At 37.6% G+C, this 11583-nt stretch overlaps 1 long non-coding RNA gene across 1 annotated transcript in view; it reads left to right on the top strand.

The window, feature by feature from the left end:
* The first annotated feature begins 3591 nt into the window (after positions 1-3591).
* Positions 3592-11583, top strand: part of LOC135221177 (uncharacterized) — an 8241-nt gene continuing 249 nt past the window's right edge. Inside the window, exons 1-3 of the long non-coding RNA XR_010315892.1 lie at positions 3592-3743; positions 6856-6987; positions 7605-7646. This is a non-coding gene — a long non-coding RNA (uncharacterized LOC135221177). The remainder of the gene's footprint in view (positions 3744-6855; positions 6988-7604; positions 7647-11583) is intronic.

Below are 11583 nucleotides of genomic sequence, written 5' to 3'. Positions count from 1 at the left end.
ATCTTTCTCCACCCCCTACCTCGCTGGAAAGCTGAATCTTTCTATATCCACCCCCTCCCCCAACCTCGCTGGAAAGCTGAATCTTTCTACTCATTCCCTGACTGGAAAGTTTACTCCTTGACCTTTCCCAGGAAACGTTGAGTTTATCTCGATTATGAAGGATTTTTTTTCCCCTTTATATTCCATTTCATAAGAAAGGTCAGACGGAACAATGAAGTTAAATGCCCCTTGTATAAGCTACGCCTCGCCTGCAACTTTTAGGCTCAGCCTTAAGGAAGCAATAGTGTCCTTCCTGGAAATGTATACACAGTATGTTTATACTAATTCGTTTTAAGAATGAAGGCCTGAGAGCTGCACTTTAACTTATTTTTTTGTTCCGTGTACTTTGTGCTTTTGTCCGTAAGTAGTGTACGTGATTACAGCTAGTTCCATTAGTTTCACTTACTTTGGTCTATCATTCGTTTAAGTACATGATCACAGCTTGTGTTCCGTGTACTTTGTGTCCTGTCGTTCGTGAGTACGTGATTACAGCTGGAGTCACTCATATAAGTTCATGGATGTTCGGGTGTATGAAAGAGAGATTTCCATTTCACCCCTTTCTGGATGACAGGTGTCTGGGAGTGCGAAACTGGCCAAATGTTCAACTACCTAACTCTGCTGTAGAATGTCTGTGTGTGTGCCGTCTTACGTCACTATATAGACCCGTTGTCCAGAAAGGGGTTGGATGAAATTAAAGCTTTATGCCCGGAGACATCCATGATCTTATATGAGTGATTATACTGTCGTTCGTTACTTTCGTGACGAAAGATGATTACTAGTACGCTATTCCGTCGTTCTTCCTAAGTATGTGATTACAGCTGTCTCCACCGGTAATGTAAATTGGAAATGTCAATTAGTTTGCGTCTATTCGCTAAGGATGTAATATACTATAAGTCTCTCTTGCAATTTTAGACAATGTGGCTGCTATAGATTAAGACATTTTTGGTCTTTTGAGCAAAACGACTGTTACAAATTAGAGCAAATAATGTTTCTTAAAAGTAATAATGATGTGTAAAGCACTTTTATGAGTTATTTCTTTAGACATACGCAATTTGATTTAAGGAGACCCTTAACCATTTTAACTTGACATTTTCGGATTTCAGCAACCGAAATTCCTTTTGTCCTGTGACGCACGTGAAGTACAACAACTCATGGTTAAGTAATTTAGGATAACGTACATAAATGCCACCAAATTGGATTGATTGTAGTGAATGCTCACAATGACTTTAAAGTAAACAGCCCGATATTTTGATCATTTTTCATTCCAGTAATCGGTAATGATAAATCTTCCCGGTTTTTTTTTTTAGTTTATCGATTTTTTCCCTTTTATACATAATAAGCTTGAGTCAGTTTATTGATCTCTAAAAGAGAGAGAGAGAGAGAGAGAGAGAGAGAGGGGGGGTGGGGGGGAGGGGTAGGCTAAATATCCCACTTTCATGGTCGCCATTGATGATATTAGAAGAGAAAAATATTTCGTCGTAACATGTCTATGCTACTGAATTTTAATGAATATTAACTGGCATAGAACTCATTAATCGTTATCCTTCGTTGCGTTTGAAATATTATGCTTTATATTGTTTGTTATGATTACTATCTTAAAATCCTTTTTATGTCAACAGTGTTAGTTTATATTTAAGAAAAAGCTTTTAAAACAGACCTATACATGAAAAAAAACAACGTACTAGCAGAGTGAGAAAGATTAAAAATGAAAGACTTAACTCGTGAAGAATTTCAAGAGGAAATATCAAAATAATAGAGCAAAAACCATTAAAAAAAATAAAGGCACGAAGTTGAACAATTCCCTCGCCCCCTTGCCCCACCCCCCTTCTCCCCAAAAATGGGGGGCTTTGTCATGAAACCACTTTCTGCTCCTGACTTCTCGACTCTCCGCGAAGGCAAAAGTTGAAATAGAAAAACCCTTTTTTTTTCCAGAATTAAAATGAGCAGTTTTATCCCCTGAGGCAAAACAAGGTAACAATGAAGAATTCCATTAAAGGGAAGATGATATTGCGGACTTGGATTTCATTATATTTTTATTCTTTAAATGCAGAATATTTGGAATTGATCATATATACGTTACACACACACACACACACACACACACACACATATATAATATATGTATGTATATATATATATATATATAGATATATATATATTAGATAATATATATATATATATATATTATATATATATACATATATATTATATATATATACACATTTATTTATTTATTTATTATATTGGCTTTATTTATTATATTTTATATTTATTTATTATATTGGCTATTATATAATATTGTATACATATATGTCTGTAAATAAAGGTATAATCCACGAAGGAAAAATAAACAACGGAGTTTTCCTTCTTGGCGTATACCTTTATTTATGGATTTATCACGTTCCAAACTTTCGTGATTCAGTTATACATGTATGTCTGTGTCACTTATTATGAGAAGCAAATAAAATAATGGAATTCCCCACAAAGCCTATACAGTAAAGTACGAAACTCAAGTGTCAGGGGAATAACTGAAAATGAAAGAGAGTATTCAATCAGAAGGATTCCCCGTTACCAAATTAAGATTTAATGCAACCCGAATAGGGTCTCGGTTTAACCAGAAAAGGATTTAGATCCGGGAAGGAAGGTAGAGTACGTGGTAAGTCTATTCGTGTCATGAAATACATAATCTTCAGATGAATGTAGAGCAGGAAGGAGTAAGCCTAGGAAGTTTGAGCGCTCGGAAAACATTAGGAAGACGGGCTAGAAATGGAAATGGTCTTTTATTGGCTTTGGGTGAAAGTTGCTTAAGATAATCCTATAAAAGGGTACTGGGTTTAAAAAATATAGGAATGTAAAAATATAAAGAGATATTGGATAAAAAGGCATTTGCATTATACATCAAGAAAATTATGTTTGGTTAATGTCAAAACCAACATACATCAGTCTCATTATTAAATTTTTTATTGATTTGGAAAGTTGCCAACATGAAATGTTTATTTCTAGTTGAGAAAACGGAACTGTTGATGACTGTAGCTTTCGAGGAAACTGTTTATTGTCCAAAAATGCACATTACGTTAGACAGCCTTCAACAAACTTCTGTTTTAATGCATTAAGTTTAAGGCATCTGAATTTTTATGCGTTTTCATACATAGAGACCATTTTGTATATAACATTCACTTTTCAGAGTATTTTTCCTTTTAATGATCGAGTCCTTGTCTTATGGAGAGGCACCATCAGAATTGTTATAGATATTTACACAAAAGAGGCCTTTTTGTATTTATGTATTTTCACTGCGCTGGGGCACTTTTTTTAAAAGATCCAGCACTTTCATTAACCTTCATTAACCACTGAATTTCAGTAGAACTCTATTAATGACTGAAATCGCCTCGTAAAACTAGCTTCATCTTCCACTTCGAAAAGTACTTTCATAGTCTTTATTAACTACTGAATTTCAGCAGCAATCTGTTCTGGAATCCCCACCTGAAATCCCCACATAAAACCAGCCCTAATATCTTCCACACTGAGACGATCCATGCCATTTTCCAGCTGCTGGATGGACGACAGCAAGTACAACTACATCCTCAGCATTCCAGTGGTGTGGTCCATGCTGCTCAACCTCTTCTTCCTCATCAACATCGTGAGAGTCCTGGTCACCAAGCTGAGAGCTGTCCACACCACCCCCTGACACTCACTCCACCAGAAAGGTCAGTTAGTCAGTCAGTCAGTGAGAGTCTAGAACCTATTCTCTGTTTTTTTTTCATCTGTCCACCCGCCTGTGGTGTTTGCGTATTGTAACACTGCGTTCCCTGGCTTTAGATAGTAATGCTATGTGTAAGTTTTAGGTAAATAAAAGGATATCTGGGTGTACATTTGCAACTGAAAAGTGTTTTAATAATTTACTGTATGCGAATTACACTGTTAATATTCGAAATAGGATATTGTTATTATTGTTGAATTTAAGCTGAATATAACTATTTAAAGCCCGGGACGCAGTGTTACCATACGCAACCACCACGGGCGGGTGGACAGATGGAAAAAAACCGAGTATAGTAGGTTAGTTAACTGTAGCATCTGTATATTTAGAATTTTATATTTCATTCCCTTAGATATCTTGAGTGCGAAAAGGATGAGTATATAGGGATGACAGATCAGTATCGAACTTTGAAACTATAAAAAAAAAAAATCCAACAAATATATTCAAAACCACTTACACAGTTTGGGAGCTTGTGCTCCATCTTCATGGAGACATTAGCTGCGTTTTAGCATGACGCTCCGAAACTGTAATTGGACTTTCTGATTATATTTGTCCTCCAGTTTGTTGGATTTATTTTCATGATAACATGGCATTGCAGTTATTGAGCAAATCTTAGAAGCAGTCTTAACATTACAGAATTGTTGGCAATCATTCACAAGCATGTACTGGATGTATATTTGCTTTTCATCACTAAAGAATATAAACACTGGAGGCTTAAGAGTTTTATTAAACTCTATTGGTTCATGCTAAGATATCCATATGATATAAGTTTTTACTTCTAAGAATCAAGTCTAGATTTCATATTAATATGAGTTTTAATGCAGCCAGCCTTCACTCTGCATTTATCTAATGCGCATAATTTGTGTAGATTGCCTCTCTGCCCTTCGATGTATACATGTGTATAAGTATCGTCGGTATTGGTCATCAAATTATCTTCCTGTTTTAATGTCCATATGTAATCAATTCTATGTAAGAAAATGATATCAGCTCATAGTAGCTTTTGGTTTGTTACTCTCTAAAGACTTTCTTGGAATGTCCGTGGGAATGGCCGGTTTATTTTTGCTGGAATAACATAACAGATAATGTGCTAGGTTTTTTTTGCTTATTATTAAGGGTGAAAAGACTACAGGAGGATGGAATTCGTTTTTCATTATGTACCCGTATGAATATAAGCTATAGATAAATAGATAGACAGACAGACAGATAGATAGATATGCTGTATGTGAGAGATAGGGAGAAAAAGTGGCCTTTTAAGATCACAAATCTCGCCACTAACTTCGACCTCCAAAATCAGAACCAGTTCCTATTTATCTTCGTAGAAAACCTCGCGCTGTAAGTCTCGTAGTAGACATGTTACCTCCAGATCATAATATTTTTGACATCCCCGAAATGGACGTAGTAGTGAGTAACCGTCCCCCCCCCCTCCTCCCCCCATCCCCGGAGATATATATGGTAGAGGCTTTTGAAGTCCCGGATGGGGAACTCGCCAAATGAAGTTAATCCCACGAGAGTTTGGTCCAAGGCGAGGAAGGTGGCCTTCATTTACCTTTGCAACGGTTCACCCTACTTATTTAGAGAAGGTGCCACCTTTGCAACGGCTCCCCCTCCCTACCCAAGCGATGGCGACCATCACCTATCCAACGGCTTTCCCGACTTTACCTCCCTTCGCTCTTCCGCTGCAGCGCGTCCTACCCTTTCCAGGCAGCCTCCTCCTCCTCCTCCTCCTCCTTATCAGTCTCACAGGATCTATATATATTGCCCTACCCGATCCGCTCAGAGGCTCTTAAATGCGCAGCCATCAAAGGGAAGGACTGACGAAGCGGGGTGGCAGCTCAAATGCTTTTCGAGAATTTCGTTAAGATTTTTTTTTTTTTTTTTTTTTTTAAGAGCGAATGAAGTGGAGTAGATGGAGGGGACCATTAATCGTGGCCTTCGGATATGTTAGCGTATTTTCGTTGCGTGATGACTTTCTATTTGCTTTGCTTTGGTTTTGTTATATTCATTTTGAGGAGTTTAATAATTCCTTTTTGTCCCAAACTTCGTACAGAAAGCCGTTACACGTATTCAAAGGTTGAAAATGTGAATAAAAGCTATAATTATTATTATTTATACACTCCTTTTGACCGGAGGCATAAGGGTTATTACTGATAACCACCTCGTTTCTTAGCAGTGATCCTATGTGAAAATCGAAATAAAATCGCCATTTTTTGTCAAGGTTTTGGACCCTTCCAAGCTTTTAGGCGACTTTTATTATCGTTGTCCAACCTTGTAAAAATTCAGATTAGGGTTGAAAACCTGTTTGCAATCTTTCAGGCTACCTGAAATTCTCGTAGTCAGGTGGTGGTAAATTTGGGGAAAAGTACCCCATATGAGTTAGTCGTTAGTATAGGCATTACTTGAGGTTCTTTGCAGCGTCCCTTCGGCCCCTAGTTGCAACCCCTTTCATTCTTTTTACTGTACCTCCGTTCATAGTCTCTTTCATCAACTTCGTTTTCAACGCAGAATGACGTCGTAGGTCCCAGCGCATTGTCTCTGCCCTAAATTTTATATTCCAATAACCATTTCTGAAACAACTTCAGGCAGCTTCAAATAATTTTAAATCAAATATTAGAAGTATTGACCTCCTACTGTGAGGATAGAATCAGAAATATAATTTGGTTTGTGGACAGATTTTACCTTGACATCGAGAACTTTCGGGTGCTCTGAGAATCCACAGTAGGTTAACGGACTTAATTTCTGGTAATTAGGCTATAAAGCCAAGCAGGGGCACTTGCCAACCATTCAGCACTTGAGACAGTGAAAAGATGGCCCTGGAGCTGTTGCACAACAAAATGAAAGAAAGGAAAGAAGAGGAAACTGAGGTCTAACTTAAGGGCTTTAAGAGGTGTGGGTGCAGCTAGCGGCCTAAGGGACGCCGCTAACACTCTTTCATAAGGTCTATAGTGCACCAAGTGAGTTGCACCAGCGGAGCTATTTAAATCTCTATAGGGAATCCTCATGAGGAATCTTCGCTTTCAGGGAAAAGTTTTCCCCTTCGTGAAAAGTTCTGCCATCTCTTCCAGGCTGTTCGAGCGACGTTAATCCTGATTCCTTTGCTGGGACTCCATTACATCCTGATCCCCTTCCGGCCTTCGCCCGGGTCACCTGGAGAGGAAGTGTACCTCATCATCTCTGCCATTGCCGGTTCTTTCCAGGTGAGTGATTACCTGTCAGTCAAGAATCTCAGAACGAAAATCTAAGAATGGAATTTTACATTCTTGAAGTCAGTGACTTTGTTTTTGTTTATTTTTTTTTTTTAGTGCCGTGTAGATTTTGATGATGGATACAGTAATGAAAGTGAACCAACAGGTGAAAGATTTTGAAAATTTTAAAAAATTAGTGTTTTGCTATACAGGAGCAAAGTTAATCTTTATTAGATAGGTCTCATAGTAATTTTACATCAATACTACAACAATAAACATGGTTGAAATATTTAAAGGACTTATAATTTTATCAGAGATAAGATTAGTTTTACACAATAGTTTTTGTTTTATATTTCACCTTATCTCTGTGATTAACTTTGCTGTATGGAATAGGATTTTTTTTTCATATATATATAATTTTGAAAGAGTGCATTAAGCTTGGTAAATATGCATCTTATGTGCATTTGATTTTTAAAGAATGTATTTTACATAAACGTGCATTTCATTTACATCTAAATCTCCACAAAAATCTTAATAGGTAAAACAATACGTGAAACCTTGTGGGTTCCAAGAATCTAATATTAGAACTTGATTTTGAGAAATGACTTCACTTTTCCTCGTCTCCACAGGGCCTGAGTGTGTCGCTGCTCTTCTGCTTCTTCAATGGAGAGGTAAAGTGTATTTCCATCGTTTTTCTTCTCTCTGTCTCTCTCTCATAAGGATGTACTAAGTTATGCCTTGATCCAAGTCAAATGACGGCCAAATTTTTTACTGTACTTTTATTTTCTTGTTATATTTTCCTTTTTCGTTTTGGTTAAATATATTTTACGTAACATGTCACAGAGAATCGCCAGTTGCATAAATGCATCGTGTAAAAATGTTTGTGTCAAGCATTAGAACAGAAAGAAGTTATACTATTCGCCTGAGATACTTTGGCACCAAGGTCTTGTCAAGCCCTTGTTTGACAGAGGATACCGAAAGGTATTCAACTTTCCCTCCTCCTGTTTTATTTTTCCTGTTTCATCTCTGTCACCAAACGTATCTTAACGCTGACATTTGACCTCTTTTTAATTTTTTTTTATCTGCATTTTGCAAACTGCCTTGAATTGCAACCTGCCCTCGCCTGAACTAGGAAGTAAGGGGGAAACAAACAGCATCCATATTGTGTTTTCATCCTCGAATTTTTCGCTTGAGAGACATTTAAAGAATATTTATTGTAGGTTAGTGAAGTACCCAGGGTTACTCTACTGTGCTGTCATTGCAAAACGGAGTTACTGAAGTCTTCACATTATTATGAAGCGTGATTGTAGCTTTTTTTTTTTTACACCACATGTATTACTGACCACATTAAAACATTTATTTTAGCATGAATTAATTTTTTTCAGATACACTAAACTTGAAGTTATGGTACCTGTAATGTTTATACCATTACCAAAGGAAAATTTAGTTCTGCTGTGTGTGTGGGTGAGAGAGAGAGAGAGAGAGAGAGAGAGAGAGAGAGAGAGAGAGAGAGAGAGAGAGAGAGAGAGAGAGAGAGAGAGAGAGAATTTTTACCCTAGACTTAAACATAAACATTACTCCAACTTCGAATAAATACTGAATCATTCTCGCCCAGATTATATACTCCCAAATTTTGGCAGTACGTCGAATCAGGGTACGGATAGACACGAATAGAATGCGAATGAATTTTAAAAACATCTTAAGTTTGAAATTACAAGGGCCATAAAAACAAAGTTATTAAAGAATAAGTTGGTGTTAGGGCCTTTGTTGTCATACAGATTTGTTAGATGACAAAGACACTCATGTCTCGGTCTCGTAAGGTAGACATTATTAGGATAGAGGAGAGGAATACACCTGCTTTGTAGTAGCACGACATAGCACTGAATAGATATAAAGAATGACAGTTTATTTCCTGCTGTCAGGTTGAAAAGGATACTGAAATTCCTCTATGAAAATTGCTATAGGAGGGTGGATATTCAGGTAGTGTAGTAGTAGTCTCTTTGATAATTTTGTGCCAATCCTTTTTCAACTGAAGTGCTTGAATTTTTTTTTTTTTTTTTACAAAAATCAGCGCTGAATGATCGCATAGGTCCTCGCGTCTGGCTTAAATTCTGTATTCCAGTTCCAATCCCACTCCTAAAATAGATAACGTCTATTTCGGTAATGAGAGTCATTGTTAGTTTCTCGTCCGTGTAGAATTTTTTTTAGGAATCTTTAGCAGTGAACCTAAAATATAACTGCATAAAAATTACAGCATAACAGCCTAGAAGTTTAAAATAAGGCTGGATTTATAAAACTGCCATTAGGAGGGTGTTGAACAGGTCCTTTTTTGGCAGTGTCGAATATGCATTTTTAAACATTTATATTTTTAATTACCTGCATCGACGATGATTTTATCATTGACTTCCTGTTTCACCCTAGTAACAAGTGTGCGTGTGTATCTCTCACCATCCAGGATGTATGGTTTGAGAGAGAGAGAGAGAGAGAGAGAGAGAGAGAGAGAGAGAGAGAGAGACTCAATACTTGACTGAAATTGGAAGACAAATGATAAAAAAAATTGTCGATACAGATGACTCAAAAAAATTGAGAAAATACATATTCGACACTGCCTGTAATGGGGATGATATGTTTGCCTATGCTTGTAATTGTGTTTTAAATTATGTATTTCACATGTGTTTGTGTGTGTGTGTGTGTATGTATTGTGGGGGGGGGGGGGGGGGCTGTGTTCTACTCAGAACTGTGAAATTCATAACCAATAAACAACCTTTGGCATAATAAAAAGCTCTTCAATGTGAACGTTTTAACATTACTTTTCATACAGAGCAACTAACAAACTCTCTTTCCCTTTCATGTTAAGATAGTTGCTTCAGTTACATTGCCCAGCATTTTTTTTTACATATTTTCACCCCTTCTCACCCCCCCATTTCTATTGGGGCTGAACTTGGACTCGAATGGCATTGGAAGTGTCACTATTCATCTCAGCAACCTTGAAAACTATAAATACATTAATGTCATCCCCTTCCCGACCCCCTTCTTATCGGGGCTGAACTGTTCATCTAGCTACCTCAAAAACTATGGATTTTGGACACTAATATCTGCCTGTCAATTTTCAATTATTTTTACATGTTGCCCCCTTCCCCACCCCACCCTTTTCGCCGCCCCCCCCCCCCACTTCCCAGTGGAGCTGAAGTTGGACTTGAAGGGCATTGGAAGTGGCACTAATCATCTCATAGACCTCAAAACCTATGGATTAGACACTTGTATCTGCCGTTTTCGATTATGTTTAAGTCATCCCCTCCCCACCCCTTTTCAACCCCTCCCTATAGGGGCTGAAGTTAGACTTGAAAACTATAAATTAGACACTAATATCTGTTGTTTTCGGTTATTTTTACACGTCATCCCTTTCCCATCCCTTCTCACCACCCCCTTCCTATTGGGGCTGAATTTGCACTTGAAGGGCATCGGAAGTGTCACTATTTATCTTAGCAACCTTGAAAACTCACTGCCCCCCCCTTCCTATCGGGGATGAACTTGCACTCGAAGGCTATTGGGATTGTCACCGTTCATCTCAGTGGCCTCAAAAACTATGGATTAGACACTAATATTTACACCACCCCTTTTCAACCCCCTCCCTATAGGTGCTGAAGTTTGACTTGAAGGGCATTGGGAGTGTCACTATTCATCTCGGCAACCTTGAAATCTATAAATTGGGCACTAATACATGTTGTTTTTTTGGTTATATTTACGCATCACTTTCCCACTCTTCCAACCCCCCCCCCACCACCACCCACTTCCTGTTGGGGCTAAACTTGCACTTGAAGGCCATCGGGAGTGTCACTATTCATCTCAGCTACCTCAAAAACTATGGATTATACACTAATATCTGTTGTTTTTAGTTATTTTACATTTCATCCCCTTCCCACCCATCCTCTCCTTATCAGGCCTAAACTTAGACTTAATGGGCATTTTAAGCATCACCATTCATCTTGGCAACATTGAAAACTATGTATAACACACTAATATCTGTGTTTTTTTTTGTTTTTTTACGTCATCCCTTTCCCACCCCTTCTCAACCTAACCTCCTATCAGGGCTGAACAAGGAATTAAAGGTCATCATGAGCATCACTATTCATCTCAGCGACCTCGAAAACTATGGCTTAGACACTAATATCTGTCATTTTCAGTTTACTTTTATTTTTCACCCTTTTCCCACCCCATCCCCACACTCCCTCCCCCTATGGTGCCAGTGTTGTCCTACCCCCACAGTAATCTTTTTCCCAAATACTAAATTATATGTGTACCAAGTTTGATTGAAATTGCTCTATGTGTGTCAAAGTATATGTGGCACATACATACATTTTCATATATATAGATTGTACATCCCTGATGAAGATATAGAAATGAAATGAACGGTAAAATGAATAATGCATTTCAAAATGAATAACACTTTACCAAGAAATAGATCTCTACACTTCACAGCACAGACGAATTCCTTTGTTATTTAGATGACCTCTGCTGCCCTTGTGAAGATATATTGTTTCCCTTGTTCGTTGTTTATACCAAAGAGCCAAATATATTCTAAAAAAATGCTTTAGTAATTATGAACCT

The sequence above is a fragment of the Macrobrachium nipponense genome, chromosome 20 (genome assembly GCF_015104395.2).
Source record: "Macrobrachium nipponense isolate FS-2020 chromosome 20, ASM1510439v2, whole genome shotgun sequence".
In the NCBI taxonomy this organism is placed as follows: domain Eukaryota; kingdom Metazoa; phylum Arthropoda; class Malacostraca; order Decapoda; family Palaemonidae; genus Macrobrachium; species Macrobrachium nipponense.
This window is presented reverse-complemented; position numbering and strand designations above follow the sequence as displayed.